This window comes from Gracilinanus agilis, chromosome 2 (genome assembly GCF_016433145.1).
Source record: "Gracilinanus agilis isolate LMUSP501 chromosome 2, AgileGrace, whole genome shotgun sequence".
NCBI classification, from domain to species: domain Eukaryota; kingdom Metazoa; phylum Chordata; class Mammalia; order Didelphimorphia; family Didelphidae; genus Gracilinanus; species Gracilinanus agilis.
In genome coordinates this window covers 653,843,240-653,860,951 of record NC_058131.1, presented here as the reverse complement: position 1 = coordinate 653,860,951, position 17,712 = coordinate 653,843,240, and the positions used below count along the sequence as shown (strand labels likewise).

The window sequence follows — 17,712 nt, the reverse complement described above, 5'->3', positions numbered from 1 at the left end:
ATATGGTGGGATTTTGGTTTCTAATCCACTCTGCTATTTGCTTCCGTTTTATGAGCGAGTTCATCCCATTCACATTCAGAGTTATAATCATCAGTTGTGCATTTGCTGACATTTTCAAATCCTCCCCCATTCCTACCCCTTCTCCTTAAACTATTTCCTTTAAAACCAGTGGTTTGCTATTAAGACCCTATCCCTTATCCCCTCCCTTGATTAACTTCCCTTTCTACCCCCTCACTTATTTTTCCCCCTTCTTTTTGTTTTTAAAGGCCTTATGAATTCCCTCCCTCTTCTCCCCTCCCTTTTTTTGACCTCCCCACTCCCCTGCTCCCCTTGGTTTATCCCTTCTAACTTTCTCAGAAGGGTTAGATAAGAGTTTTATGTCCCAATGGATAGTATAGCTACTCTTCCCTCTCTGGGTTGATTACACTGAGAGTAAGGTTTGATTATTACCTCTTTATGCCCTCTTCCTCTCCTTCTTATAATAGTATTTGTCCCCTCTTCCTCCCATGCCCTCTTTGTGTGTAATAGAATATTCTATTTTCTTATTCACTCAAGTTTCTCTTGGTGTCCCCTGCTATTCACCCCCTCTTTCCCATCCCCCATGCCATCTTAGATTATTTAGTGTTCCACCCTCACCCTGTGAATTATTCTTCTTATTACTATAATAGTGAATATTATAATAGTGAATAGAGTTCACTACAGAGAATTATACATTACATTTCTCTACATAGGAATACAGATAATTAGATCTCATTGAGGCCCTTAAAAAGGCAAATTTAAACATTATAAGTTTTCTTTCTTTCCCCTCTGTATCTTATTTACCTTTTCATGTTTCTCTCGATTTTTGTGGTTGGATATCAAACTTTCCATTTAGCCCTGGTCTTTTCTGTGCAAATACCTGGAATTCTTCAATTTTGTTGAATGCCCATACTTTCCCCTGGAAATATATAGTCAGTTTTGATGGGTAGTTGATCCGTGGTTGCAGGCCCAGCTCTCTTGCCTTTCTGAATATCGTATTCCAAGCCTTGCGATCTTTTAGCGTGGAGGCTGCCAGATCCTCTGTGATCCTGATTGGTGCTCCTTGATATTTGAGTTGTTTCTTTCTGGCTTCTTGTAAGATTTTTTCTTTTGCTTGGAAACTCTTGAATTTTGCAATTATATTTCTGGGTGTTTTCTTTTCTGGATCGAATGCCGCAGGTGTTCTATGAATCCTTTCAATGTCTATATTGCCCTCTTGTTGTAGGACTTCAGGGCAATTTTGCTGAATTATTTCTGTTAGTATGGAGTCCAGGTTTCTATTAATTTCTGGTTTTTCTGGAAGACCAATTATTCTCAAATTGTCTCTTCTAGACTGGTTTTCTTGGTCTGTCACTCTCTCATTGAGATATTTCATGTTTCTTTCTATTTTTTCAGTCTTTTGACTTTGTTTTATTTGTTCTCGTTGTCTTGAGAGATCATTAGCTTCTAATTGCTCAATTCTAGCCTTTAGGGATTGGTTTTCGGCTATAATCTTCTGGTATTCCTTTTCAATCTGGTCATTTCTGGTGTTCAATTTGCTTATCAGTTCATTTGGTTTCTGAGCCTCACTTTCTAATTGCAAGATTCTACCTTTTAAAGTATTATTTTCTTGCCAGATCTCTTCCATTTTCCTCAAAATCTCAGTTTTGAATTCTTCCATAGCTTGTGAGGAGTTTTCCTTATTTGAGGAGGGTCCGGATGCTTGTTTGTTTTCCTCCTCTGTTTGCTCGGTTGTCTGGATTTTCTCTGTGTAAAAGTTGTCGAGTGTTAAAGACTTCTTTTTCTTGTTGTTATTCTTTCTCTTCTGAGCTTCCTGAGACTGGGTAGCCATCGTTAGCCCAGCAGCTTCTCAGGTTTATCCTCGTGCTCAGGGTCTGTCCGCGGTCAAGCCCCCTGTGGACCCCCTTGCTTGATCCTCTGCTGGAGCTTCCTTTACAAGTCTCAGGGAGCTGCTTCCACAGTCGTATGCCCGTCCACACTGGTTCCCCACTCAGGGTTTCAGAGCTTTATTTCCTGGCTGTGTCTGCCTCCACCCACGCCTACGCCTGTGCCTGTGCTCTGAGCCGGAATTCTGCACCCTGCGTCCACTCTCTGCTCCCGCGCTCAGATTTCTCGTGCGTTTTTTGCCTTATTGGGGTCCTAAATCTTGCTGCTCTCAGGAACAGGCCCCGGAGCTGCCAATGACTCGATGGGTGCCCCAAACTTGCTCTTTCTTTTTAGCTGGCTTCAGCGCTATAGGTGTTGTGTGTGGAGGGGTTGGGGGTGGGGTGGCTGCTCAGCCTGCGATTTAGTGAGAGCTGTTTCACCCCTTTATAGCATGGAAATGCCTCGATTCCACATACCTTCCACGCTGTGCCCTGTTGTGGGGTTCCTCCGTTAGTCTGGACTTGTTTTTATGTCCCCTTGAGGAGTTTTGTGTGTTTCGGTCAGGAGAGGTTAAGAGCTGCTTCTTACTCTGCTGCCATCTTAACCCGGAACCTAAAATATTACTTTTAAAAATAATGTTAATGTTTTGTAAACCACTCATTCTTATTTCACTTTTGTTTACAGGTCTTGAAAATAATTGAATGATTTAAGGGTGCAGGTTCGATGACTGTTGGGGATACCAAGCTCATAGAGGAAAACTACATGTGAAACGGTAATATGGATATGCAATACCAAAATAAAGGAAGAATTGCTCTTATAAGTAGAAAATTAAGTTTGAATAAATTGTTATAAAATTTTCATAATCAAAGATAAAGTACAAATTGTTGTCATATATAGAGATCCTGCTCTATAACCAGAGACTTATCTGAGTGACCTAGGGTGGTCCTCAGACGCAAAGAATGAAACAGATTGGAAGCACGGCTCGTTAGCTCATAGTACTCCAAGAAATACTTATGTAGCCACTTTATTATAAAGGAAATTAAAGATCCCCTTCCCCCAAAAGCCCAAGAAAGTTTCCCACAATTACAGAGAGCAGGATTTTTACTATAATCAAAACAAAAGCCTTAGAAGCCTCCAGATGTAGACAAAAAACCTATGCTAAACTATCAACTATATATGTTATCTTTAAGTGAAGCCTGGGACATCTCCTTAGGCCAGAAAGCCCCAGCAGTTCTCAGCCTTGATGGTATTAAACAATTTTTTTGAGCCTCATTATTTTACTTTAATTCTGGGCAAAATGCCCTGCCAAAGGTTCGGCCTTGGCTGTACCAGCCATCTGTGTTCTCGGTCAAAGGGTAACAGAGTTAGCCCCCCTCCTGCTGGAATGCTGAGAGCCCAAAGCTTTTTCAGTAAGACTATAATGCATTTTGAAGGAAGAATTATGAAAGGAATCAAAAGAGGAATCTCAGATTTTTATCTTAGATATCCCTCTCTGTCTCAACCCTAATAGGGAGAAAAACCAATACATGGCTCTGCCAGTCTGTATTGATCTTTTGAGAGTGTCCAGATAAAAATATCTACTTGAGATTCTAATTTCTCTTAATAGCTCCCAACATATCCCCCTTCTCTTCAAAATAACATGATTTATTAGACAGGAAAACTTTGAATAATGAAAGAAGTTAACATTGGTTATAATCATCAGTTATAGTTGGATCTGGTATGAATTACAGATCAAATTGTTTGTTTATGGCTCTCTACAGTCATAAAAGCAGTGTCACATAATAAATTCTTATAAAATTAAACCAAAAGAAAAGAAAATCTTCCAAATTCATCAAAAACCTAATTTTTAAAATGTTACTTTGAGATTATTATCCTCATTTACAGTGAGGGACTGGAATGTGACACCTAAGTAGAGGTGGACTCATGCAGGAAGAAAATTTGAGATGGGTCTTGAAGGAAGGGATGACTTTAACTGACAGAAATTGTTCAGAGAAGAGCCTTCTAAGTTTGGAGGGAAGGTCTCAGCACTATCCTAAAAACAGGGAGAAGAAAAAATAAAAAACAGAATGAAGAATGGTTTAATTGGAATATTGAATACTTTTAAGGGAAGTTGTATAAGAATGAGGTAGAGCTAAATCATAGGAATTCTTTAATTCCAGATTCAAGAATTTAAATTGTTTTTGATTGGTTTTAAAGAGTTAATAAAGATTTGTAAGTCGCAGGGTGACATTATTATAACCAACCATGATTAGCAGAAATAGGCTGGAGACTAGAAGACTTAAACTGGTAGTATAAATGAGAAGAGAAGAAAAGGACAGCTATAGAAGGTGATCAAAGTAATAAGGCTTCACAACAGATTGGCTCTTTGGGGTTGAGAAATTAAAAAAAAAGTCAATGGCACATCAATCTACAAATTTGAGTGACTTAGGATCACAGAGTTATATCTCAGAGATCATCTAGTTCATTTTACAGATGGGGAAACTGAGACCCAAAGAGATTTGCCCAAGATTACACAGGTGGTAAGCAATAAAATGGGATTTAATCCTTGTTCTTGTGACTACAGAGCCATAGTCTCAGACTTACTTATCTTTTAATAATTCCTCTATCTCTTCCCTCTCTCAGTTGTCAATTCTTGATGCAGTTAGTGTTTACTGCCATTTTGCTACTTTATTTAGTCATATAATTCATACATTTTCTTGAAATTGAAATGTGCTGGTTTGATAACACTTTGCCACTAGGTTTCTATTATGTTCCATCTAGTTGATGTTACTAGCATCTTAACTGTTGGATTAGTGGAAGGTTATTATCTATCCATTAATTAAAATATTTATTGCCATTGACATTCACATAATACTCTATAACCATCTTTCAAGTAGAGGCAAGAAATTATACTACTACTCGCACCTAAACTTCCAAACACGAAAGTACTGTTAAATTATTTGGAATTCTTATTTAGACTCAATAATGTTTTACTATTAATTGATATATTTATAAACAAAAGATCAACTTCATTACAGATCTTAACTTCTAAAAAAAGTTAAAGTTGAAAAGTTAAGAAAACAAAAAGAAATTTTACCTTTTTTGTTGTTCATTCACTTAATATTTACATTAGTGATCTGTGGCTGCACATGTAAACATTTTGCTGGGGTAGGTGTGTTTTTTAATTTCATTTTTCTTTTCCTGTGCCATGTACATATTATCTATTTCAGCTTTATGACTAAAATTCATATCACTGGTAATTAAAAGAAACAAGAAATTCATTTGAATCCCACTAGGACATGCCTCAGGAAATGTGGAGAAATTCCTATTTCATTATTTCATTTGTATTCTTCAAAATTCTTACATCAGAACTTCACTTTCAATTTGTTATCACTAAGACAAATATGTCCTGTCCACTTTCCAGTATTGATGTTTCTAAATATTGTTGACATCATTTTTTAGGCAATTTAGTGCCTACTTCATATATTAAGGTACTCCAGAACAGAGACAAGCCAAAAATAATCCTTGCCCTCAAGGAGCTTCTATCTATACAAATAAGGATGTACAAGACAATTTAAGGAAGGAAACTGACAGGAGGCTTTTTATGAGGTTCATCTGAGTCAGGCTTTAAAGGAAGCCGAATGGAAAGTTCATTAAAGTGCTTTCCTCTTCCATTTTCTGCTGAGGTCCATTTGGGTCTTGGAGCCACCTGAGCCAGGGAACTCTGCTACTCTAAAATCAAGATACCAGCTTAGGAGCCTTTTTCCTCCGATTACTTTACTAACAGTAAAGAGGCAGTAAAGAGGCAAGTAACCTAATAGAGTATGTCTCTTGGAAATGGAGATAGCTGTTGTCTCTTCTTTCTGTGTGTGACATTAACTTTTATAAAAGATATTAATCCTTTGGTGTAATGGCTTGAAGCATTAGTCAATATTATCTGCTCTGCTATCTTACCAAAATGGGCTTTTCTCTTTGGAACCCATAAACAGAAAAGACTGAATACTTAAGGATTGAAGTTTATGACTTGGAAGAATGGTAGCAGAGGAGCAAGAGGTCTTTGTCCATTTTATCTCTAGGTAATAACTAAGGTCACACACAGATTAACAATAACTGATTTTGTTAAGTTCCCAAGGGAGACTGTATATAATATTTCATGCTACAGAGGGATAGTAGAGTGACTTATTAAAAAAAAAAAAAGCAATTGGAGGAAACTCAGTATAATCTTCAGATTAATGTGATCTTTGAGACAAAGCATTCTGTGACTTTTAACCTTACTTTTCCTCTACTAATACACTGGCATTGGTCTGAAACCTTTCTTACCAGGAAAGTATGTGCCACTAGGAAAAATAGAAGTTTTTCTACAAAACACATTACAGTAATGATATTGTTCTCTTAATCAGGTTTTTGATTACACTGAACTCAAACTGCCAATTCAAGGAAGATAAATTATCAAAAGGTTGTTTGAGAATGTTAGTGGGCAGAAAAGTATCTGATGATTTCATTATGGGAAAGTCTGTATTGATATAACATTTAGGGAAGATGTATCCAGGTAGAAAGGTAGCAAAGCTTAGTAGATAGAAAGCTATCCCTTTGTCTTGGAAAGGTCTCAGTTCTAGTAGTGCCTCTGGCTCAGTCTGATTTTGTTATCCCCAGCAGGTAATTCTTGGCACCTTAGGCAGTTCTTCAAGACCCCAAGAGTCCAAGAGCTGGTGCTGATTTCATTGGTAGAGGTATTCTCATTGAAAAATTCCCTATACCAATGAAATAGCAGGTCCGGTTTAAAAAAAAAAAAATCTAAGGTATGATTATAGCATTAAAGGTTCTAATTTATCAAGTCTGGCTCAGGAGAGATATTATAGAGTCATAAATTTCTCTGTAAACATCAACCCAGTGTGCTGCTGTAACCAAAACCAGTATGATATTGACTAGCATCAAAAAGATCATAGGAATCAAAGCAGAAGATACTATCCTATCTTTTCATAAAACCATTCTATCACCATGTTTAGTTACACTATATACCTGAAGCAAAATAAAGTCCAAAAAAGGCAGCCAAAGAGATAGAAGGAAGTAGACACCCTTGACCATAGAAAAAGAGATCAAAAAGATTAGACATCATTAGATTCAAAAGATAAAGAGAGAATGTTCTTCAAATCTGTAATTCAGAAAGATTATGGATAAAGTTCACTTCTTAATTCAAGTGTTATAGAATTAAGTTTCTCTTTAGGATTTTGAGAATAGTGGAATGAACACAAATATAAAAAAAAGTAATAGACTTAAAAATGACAATGACCATAATTCCTTTTTTATATTCCTCATTCTTTCCATTTATTGTACAGTGATTCCTCACCTATCACGGGAGTTATGTTCCACAGACCCTCACAATAGGTGGAAATCTGTGAAGTTGTGGCGTTATATTTATTTTATTATTTATGTGTTTTAAGGCTTTATAAACCCTTCCCACTGTCCTATAAACCTTTCCCACACTCTTATAAACCCTGAGCCAATCAGCACCCAGGATACAGAACACAGTGCTGTGGTCACCTTTAATTCCATCAGCCAATAGTGTGCTATGTACAATCTCACACTGGCAAACTTTTTCAAGAGGTAGTGGTGTATACTACTGTTTTTCCATTGTGTACAGTACAGTATTCATCCATAAAATCCTGTGACATAGTGAAAACTCTGTGATACAGGATTACATATGTATTTTTTTTTTAAAACTTGCGATACATGAAGCCACAATAAATGAACTGCAATATAGCAATGGACAATTGAACTCCAAATCTTCTTCAAATAAGTATTCATTAAGTATTTTTCAAGTGCTAGGCACTGAGGATACAAGTACAAAGAATGAAGCAATCCTTAATTGTAAGGAGCTTATATTCTAATGGAGGAGATAGCAAATACATACAAATATGTAGAGAGTGAAAATACAAAGTTAATGCAAATATGTACAGAGCAATTAATTACAGAGTAGCTTGAAGGGAAGACAGTGGTAGTTAGAGGGATCAGGAAATCTTTCATCTAGAAGATGCCACCCAATGATCTTTGATGTGGAACTGAGGTAGTAGGACATTCTAGACATTTGGGTCAGTCAGTGCAAAGATCTGAAGATGGGAGATGGGTGTCTAGTGAGGGACACAGAAAAGTCCAACTTGACTAGATTATTAAGTTCCAGAAGGGGATTGACATCCAATAAAGCTGGAAATATAAATTAGGGCCAGATTGTTGGGAAAGACTTAGGGCAAAGAGACCATTAAGATGCTTTTGCATTAATCCAGCCTAGGACTAAGTGCTTAAAATAATGTTAACTGTGTGAGTGGCAAATAGGGGTCAGATGTGAGAGAAATTGTAAAGGTAGAAATGGCAAGATTGGGCAGTTGATTGGATATATGTATTAAGGGAGAATGAGAAATCTAGAATAATCTCAAAATTATGAACCTGAAACACTAGAAAGATAGTCCTGCCTGTAAAGGTTAAATTTAGTGGTTGAACTTCAATTATATGAAATAATGTGGTGGCCAAAGATATTATATCTCAAGTCAGAAGTTTATTTACAAAATAGAGGAGAAACAATAAAATAGAGAAATGTGAGAGAGGTTAGAGAAAATACCTATACTAGTCCTCAGCAAGGAGGGGCGGTAGTGAGTAACTACAAGACTTTCTCCAAGATGGAAGCTAGTCTCTTAGGAAATAGTCCTTTTCACTCACCCAACGAAATAGTCCAAGAGTCAGAATCTTCACATAGAGATGATAGTTAAACCCATGGAAGCTAATGAGATTCCCAAAAGAGAGAGTATAGAGTGACACAGACCTATACTTAAGGAAAAGCACTTTGGTAACAGTGTATGGGATAACCCAAAGATAACCTTGGGAAACACCCACAGAGAGAAGACGGGATGGAAGTGATGAGCTGCCATAGAAAACTGAGATTTATTAAGGATTTTTCATAATTGGAAATTTACATTCAACTAAAGTGAAATACTAGATTAAAAAAATTTTTTTTTGCTGGGTTTTCAAATTGTGAAATAGGGCAACTTATTCTGAAATTAAATCTTTTTTATTTTTAACAATTATATCAGTTTTGTCACCATCTCATTTTCTTCCAACACCTAACTAGCTCTTCTAAAATTCACTTTGTAGTTAGTTATACTACTGATAAGAAAACTTGGTCATAATTATGTGTGGGATTAACCCATATGAATAAAATCCCTCATTAAGGTGCATCTGGGACGTCTCTATTTTATTGAAGTTTTGTGGGGGGGGGGGTATTTGTTTTTTTGGTGGCTTTAGGAAATGTTCTGGTAGTAATTGTTTGCTATCCACAATTTCTTCTTTTGGAAATGACAGCCTAATTTTGATTTAGCTACATTAACTTAGTAAAAACCAGTTTAGCTAGAACTTTCAGGGAAAGAGTTGTTCTACTAAGCTAAAGATTGACTCTTTAAGTACATAATATTGATGGGTAGAGCCAGTGTCTTTTCTCCCACATATAACCTCAAAAGTATACATGTGCAAAATAGAAAATATCTTGGACCTTCAGAGATTATTTATTTTCATCACAGATGTCTGTTCCTTATTAGCTCTCCATCATTAGCTTTTTCACTCCTATCATATGTTGCCTGCTGCTGATCTCTACCACTTTTCCCCCATGTCTTTTCACCATTTTTCTGCTTGTCTTTCCCTTTGCTGGCTCTCACCTCTGTAGTTGATATTTGTTACCAATACTGGTCCCTCACAACCACTAATCCTGCTCTCATGCTGCTTTCCAAGTAGTGGGATGGCACAAATGATTGTGGTACGAGGTAGAGATTTATAGGAATAGGTTTACTTAGCTTATGAAGAGATAATTATTGAGTACAGAGCAAGAATATCTGTTCGTAGTACTGATGTTGGTTCTGTTTAGCATTAATCCCTTCTGGTTTCCTGTCCCTCTCAGATAAAATCATCCATTGCAGCAGTGGCCCTGGACTGCCTCAGACCAAATCCCACATCATTTAGGGAAAAGCCCTTCCGTATGCATAAAACCAAGAAACTTTTATGCTGTTGCTGCTTCTGTGGCAGGGGGTACTGTCCATCAGCACTTCTTAACTCTCTGGTCACTTGTAATCCTCTCTAGTCTTCATGCCCAGGATTCTCTCCTTTGAAATTTGATCCACATTACTGCCTAGGAACTTGCCCCTTGAAGTCCTAAGGCTTTCTCTAGACCTACTTCTCCTTTTCATCTGTCTAGGCCTAGGCCTCCCATAGCTGCCGCTGTTATGCCTTATTTTTGTTTTTGTTGGTTTGAGCCTCTTTGACACCTTGCTTTCTGTCCCACCTTCTACATCTTCTTAGAACTTTTTTTTTGTTTGTTCTTGTCATAGATGTGACTAACTATTGTTATATACCAGTGATTCAGAGGGTATTTACTTTACAAATACTTATTAAACATTTGTTTAGAGGACTTTGTTAGTCACAAGAAAAGCTACAAAATTTAGGTACATATGGTCCCTGCCTTCAAAGAACTTACAGAGTAGCAGGAAAAACTTGGAGCCACTTAGAACTTTCTTCCAAACTGATCATTGCAAAGTGTCTCAAAAGGACAGAAGACAAAACAGGACAAGTAAAGGGGTTCTTCCACTGGACGAAGTGCAAAAGCCATAGGAGGTGGTACTCAGAACTTCAGCAGTGGCAGCGACCAAGGCAACAGTAGCAGCAGCAGTGGAGGAAGATCACACAAAGAACTTAACAAACCTACCTGCTCTCACTCAGGTTTCTAATAGGGAAGGAAAGATAGTACCACCCCCTGCAAAGCAGAAGCTAAGAAAGCAATGACCACCAACATACAGGAATCTCAATCCTCTAGCAGCAAAAGGAATAAGCAACTGCAAAAAAAAAAAAAAAAAAAAAACAAAAAACAACTCTTAATCCTGGAGAATTTCTATGAAGAAAAAGAGTAAAATACAGAAGCAACAGCAGAGAATGAGAGACAAGCAAACACATGCAAATTTTCCCCCCAAAATGGAAATTGGTCACAAGCCCTAGAGGAACTAAAAAAGGAGTTCAAGAACCAAGTAAGAAAAAGAGAAAAAAATGGGAAAAAGAAATGAAAGTGATACAAAAAGAAAATAACAGCTTAGAAAACAAAACTGCCCATATGGAAAAAGAGCCACAGAAATCAAATGAAGTAATTAACAAATTGGAGACCAGAATTGACCTACTGGAAGCCATGAAAAGCAGGGAAGACCAAATAGAAAAGGAAAATCAAAAGATCATAGCTGAAAATCAGTCTTTAAAGACTAGAATTGGGCAAGTAGAAGCTAATGATCTCATGAGACAGCAAGAATTAATAAAGCAAAATACAAAGAATGAAAAAAAGAAGGAAACATGAAATATCTCATTGGAAAGACAACAGATCCAGGAGAGGCAGTTTGAGGATTATTGAACCACCTGAAAGCACAGAACAAAGAACTTACAGTCTTATAAGTGGATATGGTCCCTACACAGCTAAGAACTTTAGAGAAAGACAAAGCAAATAGTTTAGTATTGAAAGCAGAGAAGGCCTGACTGGGGGAAAATTGGGAGGGGGGATTAGGGAAGGCTTTCAAGGAAAGTAGCATTTGAGTCAGCTTTTAATACATAGGTAAGACTCCAGTAGGTAAAAAGTTCAAGGGACGATGTTCCAGAAAATGAGAAGTGGTTTAGCAAAAGCACAGAGGTAGAAAATTTCAGGGTTCAGAATGTTTTTCTATCTAGATAAACTTAATTCAAAAAATTATTAACTTCAAAGCAGCATACTTAAAATCCTTACCTTGGCAACTCCCCACCCCTCTTCCAAAAAAGGTAAACACCTATGTTAATTGTATAGTACTTCAGTAACCACTTTTGGTGTGTGATGGGAAATATTCCTGAGTATTCAGGGGGTGACTTGATAGCTATAAATTGTTTCGTTTTAGGCGTGAAGGTAGTATGTATTTGAGGGATTCTAATTCCAGGTCCAGAAATATTCTTCAGAACTTAGGTTGTCTGGAGTGGGGAAAATGCTATAAAATGTATTTAGATGGCAGAAGTGACAAATGAAATGTAAAAGAATGAATTTCTAAGTCCAATTTATATGGTAGGGTAATTGTGCTATGTATAAAAGTAAGAATATGGGGGTGGAGGAGCTAGTTTTCTGAGAAAGGATGAACAAGTTCATTTTAAATATGTTTAGCCTGAAGAAACATTTAATTTGTAAATGTCCAATGAAATTTAAAGATATGAGACTTTATACAGTTAGAGATTCAAGTTAAGAAGTCATCTATGTAATCATTTTAGTTGAAGTATTAAGAATAATACTTCAAGAATAAGCTAAGTGGCTTAGTGGATTGAGCACCAAGCCTAGAGATGGGTGGTCCTGGGTTCAAATTTGAATTCACACACTTTTTAATTATATGACCCTGGTCAAGTCACTTAATCCCAGTTGCCTAGTCTTTACCACTCTTTTGCCATGGAACCAGTATATAATATTGATTCTAAAGGGAAATTTAGGGGTTTTTAAGAAAAAGGAAGAAAGGGAGGGATGGAGGGAGGGAAGGCCCAGGGTCAACTAGGTGGTTTGGTAGATAGAGAACCAGGCCTGGAGATTGAAGATGCTAGGTTCAAATTTGGCTTCAGACACACTTCCTAGCTATGTGACCCTGGGTCAGTCAATTAACCTTTTTTACCTAGCTCTTAACCACAATTCTGTCATGAAATTCTAAGAGAGAAGGTGAGAGTTTAAAAACAAAAAAAGAATAAATGAGCTTACTTCTGGGTCTTAAACACTTCTCCAATCTTCAGGATCTTTTAAAAATAGAAATTATGTATCAGATAAAACAAATTTAAATGTCTCCAGGAGAAAACATTAGAGAAGGCTAACCTAACCCCTTAAAGGTTTATTTAACATTTCTTCCCCAACTGGCTATCACATTCTGGCAAGGCCTTTCAAGCCTCAGATTTGCAACAGAACACAGCTCCTCTCTTCTCCCTATCTTTGCCATGGAAAATCATAAGAAAGAAGCTTGCCTTGGCTAGGATGGTAGCTCAGCACTCCTTTGTAATGAAGTTCAGCCAGAGTATTAGATAACAAAAGGAATTGACTTAGGGTACCAATACTTAGCGCTTGGAACATAATAGGTATTTAATAAATGCTATAAGATTGACTGGTACTTCACTAAACCTGAGGGAAAGTGGACTGACACTTATTTGGGGTCATTTCTGCCCCTCATTAGTCACTTGAAGCAGACAACAAGACCATTAAAATGTGAATTGCCAAGATAGGAAAAGGCTAAGAAAGATTTGAAGTCTAGTCTCTCCAATCAAAGGGAAGAAATGAGCAATAAAAGTTATCTTAGATCTCAGATGGAAGAAAATTCAGTTAAAGATTTTGAGCATAAGTAAATAAGTCAAGAGGGAAGATATTAATAATAGAATATAATATGGCCTCAAAATTAGCTTTTTAATAAGTCCAGATATCTATAAATAAATATTGGAAGATAAAAGAAAATTAATTATCTGAAGGCAGAAGACCCAGTGGATTCCCAGGACATCATGGTAACACAAAATGTTCTTGAATGGTTTAAAAAAAATAAGAATTGTAAAAGCAGAATTTGCAGCCTGCATAGAAGAAATAATCATCCTAAAGGAAAAACTTCTAATTACAGTGTCAAACTTCTCTCCCCAAAAAAACCCAACAGGCTAATAACTGAATGGAAATACAAATACAATACAGAAGGGAACTACATTATGGAAGAAGATAAGCCAAAAGAATAGCTTTAAAATAAAATGGGATCTCTATTACAAGTAAAACATGCTATCTTAAAGATAAACCGCATAGAGACAATTTTAGAATTATACCTCTCCCAGATAACCACTGTATGTTTCACAGAAGAATTTGGCAGGTCCAAAAGCCTGAACACAGTAATGTAAGACATAATTGAAGAAAACTACCTACAGTATTTAGACACTGAAATCAAACTGCCAATCAATAGAATCCACAGTTTACGTCCTGGGGGAAAGAAAATCCTATGATTCAAATTCCAAGACACATTTGTGATTAAGTTTAACAGTTCCATTAACAAATTAGAAATTTGGTAAGTGTTAAGGATATAAAGAAAAAGAAATTTAAATAGGACAAGATTATTCTTTGTCCATGAGAAACTAAAGGAGGGAATGTAATACTGTATTAGCAAAGTTGCTTAAGATGGAACCCAAAGTGATGTATTCTGCATATTAGAGCTTGGCTATTAGTGAGAAAAGATGGTTATTCAATAAAAAAGCATCCATTCAATCATACTATGAACCTTGACTTGAAAAAACTTTGCTTTTCAAACACCCCAAACAACAGAAGCATAAACAAATATAGCAACAAAAGAGTTAGCAGAGAGAACATTTTTTTTCTAAGAGTACAAAAGGAGACAAAACTAAAAGCAGAAGTCAAATAGAACAGATATTGGTGGAACATATCTGAAACATCACAACTAAACATTACAACACTCTACATAAGAATTAATGATTTGTGGAAGACTAAATCCTAGAATGAGAGAGCACAGGTAAAATGGGAGAGGGGAGGATGAAAACAGAAGTGAATATTATCTTATCCAAGTCAAAATGAAGAGAAATTAACTCCCAAAGTCTCTCAGGAAGAGAGAGCTTACTGGAGAATGAGTTAGGTAAAAGAAGGGAGTGAAATGTGAGAAATCTTGTTTTAGTGGGAGCTGGTTCAATGAAGACTGTTCCCATTGGAAAAGAGAGAGATTTAAAAGTATAGAAGATGATTTTGCAATAATGGGTACAGTTTTCAGGGGGTTTGGCGCTTATATTTGATGTTTCTACTCCTACTTCAGAAGAAGAATATTCTGAGCTCCTGGTGTAACTTGCATCCAAAAGAATGTAAGGGCACATACTCAGAGAGGAAATTTCATGGCAAATGGGGGAAAGGAGAGAGGGCAAAAGGAACAGGGATTTTAAAAATTCCTACCCTGGTATAATACTTCTGTGCTCTTTTGTCCTCTATTTCATTTTCACCAGTGGTTCTATTTGGCTTAGACTCTAGGAAACAACAAGCCTACCTCTCCAGGATAATCCCTTGAAATCTCATCACCACAAAGAATGAACCAAATCTTCATACTCAACTCCTTTTTAACTCACCCTCTGTTGCTTCTCTCATTTGATTTGAGGGTGGAGCATTACACTCCTTCCAAAGCCTTTATAGAGAGCTCATAAACTTCCTGGAGATTCTACTTTCCATGCTACACATGTGCTTCTTGGCAAATGTTTTTTGAGTTGAATCGAATCTATTACCAGCAAGAATTGTTATTTCTAAAAGTAAGGCACAACAGCAGCCACAAAAAAAGATATGGGGAAGGTTGGGAGGAGGGTCAGCAGAGCTCTGTAAGACAGAAACATAAAACCTATTTAGAAGAAGGCACTCAAAAGAGATATTTTTAAAAGCTTTACTTTGGTAAGGAATACAGAGACTAAAGAAAAATGCCATAAATCAAAGAATAAAAATCTAGAATATATAGAGTTAAATAAATAGAAAGAACTAAAGAAGTCTTCTTTAGGAAAAAAGTAAAGAATATGAAATTTAAAAGCTAAAAAATAAAACACCTTAAAGGGGAAGAAGTCAAGGAATTTTTGTAGACAATTTAACAGAGAGGAGAAAAAAGAGGGGAAGAATTAAGAGGGAGAATTAAGAATTAAGAAATAAAAGGGAGAAGGGAAAAGGAACTAAGTTAACAAGACTCCAAAACTAAGGAAAGAGGCAACACCTAACAATATGAGGGGAAGAGAGAGAACTGGTTAGGAACAGGGTTGCCTTCAAGTATATTATGCTAAAATAACTGAAGGGACCAAATACTATTTTACAGAGGAAAGGGAGGGGAAAAATCCTAATTTTCAAAAATAGAGACTAATGAAGGAAAACATAAGTCTTAACTCTTAATTAAATGTCACTGGAAATAATCCCCCAAATTAAAAAAGTAACAGATTGAACAAGAACACAAAACTCCATTATCTGTTGCTTATGAGAAATATACCTAAAATACGCATACACACACATACACACACATGCACATACATATACACACAGACTCTAAATGAGAGGATCAAACAGTGTTTACTATACCTCAGGTGAATACAAAGAAGCAGTGGTAATCATGCTATCTGATGAAGAAAAAAAATCACAATATAAAAAGATAAATAAGGAAACTGTCATGCTGAATGGAACTATTCACAGCAAATCAATATTGTTATTAAATTACTCCAAATGACTTGCCATTGAAATTAATGAAAGAAAAATTAACTGAATTACAAGAAGATATAAACATAAATACAGTATTAGAAAGAGTTTTTATTGTCCCTTGTTCAGATTTGGATTATAAAATGCTAGAAGCAGATTGCTGCAAAATGAAAGTTAAAAGGTTTGTGGAGTCTTTTAAATAGGGCCGCTAAAAACATGTGTCATTTCAACACCAAACAAAGCTTTTGCAAAAATTGTCCATGTGTTAAGGCACAGCTATATTGCCAAAAAAAATGTAAAAAAATAGAAATAGTGTACATCCTTAAAAATCTAAGAACAGTAATAGAAAGGGAAATAATATTCTATATAACTACAAAAAATGCTTAAAATATGTTACTTTTGCTACTAAAGCACACAAAATACTCATAGATTCAGTTATAAAATGTTCTTTGAAGAAATAAAAAAACAATATAATATAATTTTTTAAACCCTTACCTTCTGTCTTAGAATCAATACTATGTATTGGTTTCAAGGCAGAAGAGTGGTAAAGGCTAGGCAATGGGGGTTAAGCTTCTTTTCCGGGGTCATACAGGTAGGAAATATCTGAGGTCAGATTTGAACCTAGGACTTACTGTCTGTAGACCTGGTTCTCAAGCCACTGAGCTACTCAACTGCCGCCAAATATATAATTTTGATGCTATATCAATCAAATTATAAAAATTGATTTTATAGTACTTGAAATAATATTCATTTAGAAATATTAAAGATCTATAATATAAAATGAAATAAGAAAAGAGAAAGCGACAAAGGGAGAATAATACTTCCAGACTAAAGATTATATTATAAAGCAGGAGTCATTAAAACCATCTGATATTAATTAAAAAATAGAGAAATCGGTAGAATAGAATAGACAAGGGAGAATTAAAAAACAATTGAAGTCATACCAATCTGATGATAAACTGTCTGATAAATAGAAACCATAAATTACTTAGGGAAAAAGTCCCTATTTGATCAAAAAAAAACTTCTGGGAATACTGGAAAGCAGTGACAGAAACTAGGGTTAGACCAAACAACTTATGCTCTATTCCACAATAAATTATGATGCTTTAAAAGATAATAAATACAGAAAGTCCCATGAACTGATGCAGAGTGAAGCAAGCAGAAACAAGCAAACAAGATAGACATTAAAAACATCATAAACTAAAATAACAACTACACAACAATAGAAACAAATGGTACAAAATTATAAAGACCAAACCAAGATTCAAAAACAAGATGTGAGAAGACACTCTACTGTAACCTCCACAAATATGAGAACTCTACAAGTATGGCACATTGCACAAATTTTCTTTTGGTATGTTGATCAATTCCACTGATTCCCCCCCCCCCTTTTTTAGTCTTTAAAAGACATTATTTATTGTATTTATAGAGGAGAAAAGGTAAAATTTGGTGATGTAAAAAAATACAGCAATACTTTTTAAAAAGAGTACTAAAAGACATTGAAGAACCTCCAAAGAAAGAACTGTTAGAGTCAGAATGCAGATGAAAGCATGATTTTTCAGTTGTTTATTTGGGTTTGTGTTTTGAGGTTTTTGTTTTATAAG

At 35.9% G+C, this 17,712-nt stretch overlaps 1 protein-coding gene across 1 annotated transcript in view; it reads left to right on the top strand.

Annotated features, from left to right (window-relative positions):
* MAPK8 (mitogen-activated protein kinase 8) overlaps positions 1-17,712 on the top strand; it is a 120,363-nt gene that overhangs the window by 65,192 nt on the left and 37,459 nt on the right. Inside the window, exon 2 of the mRNA XM_044665780.1 lies at positions 2,569-2,656. The gene's annotated coding sequence lies outside the window, so the exon portion shown is untranslated. The remainder of the gene's footprint in view (positions 1-2,568; positions 2,657-17,712) is intronic.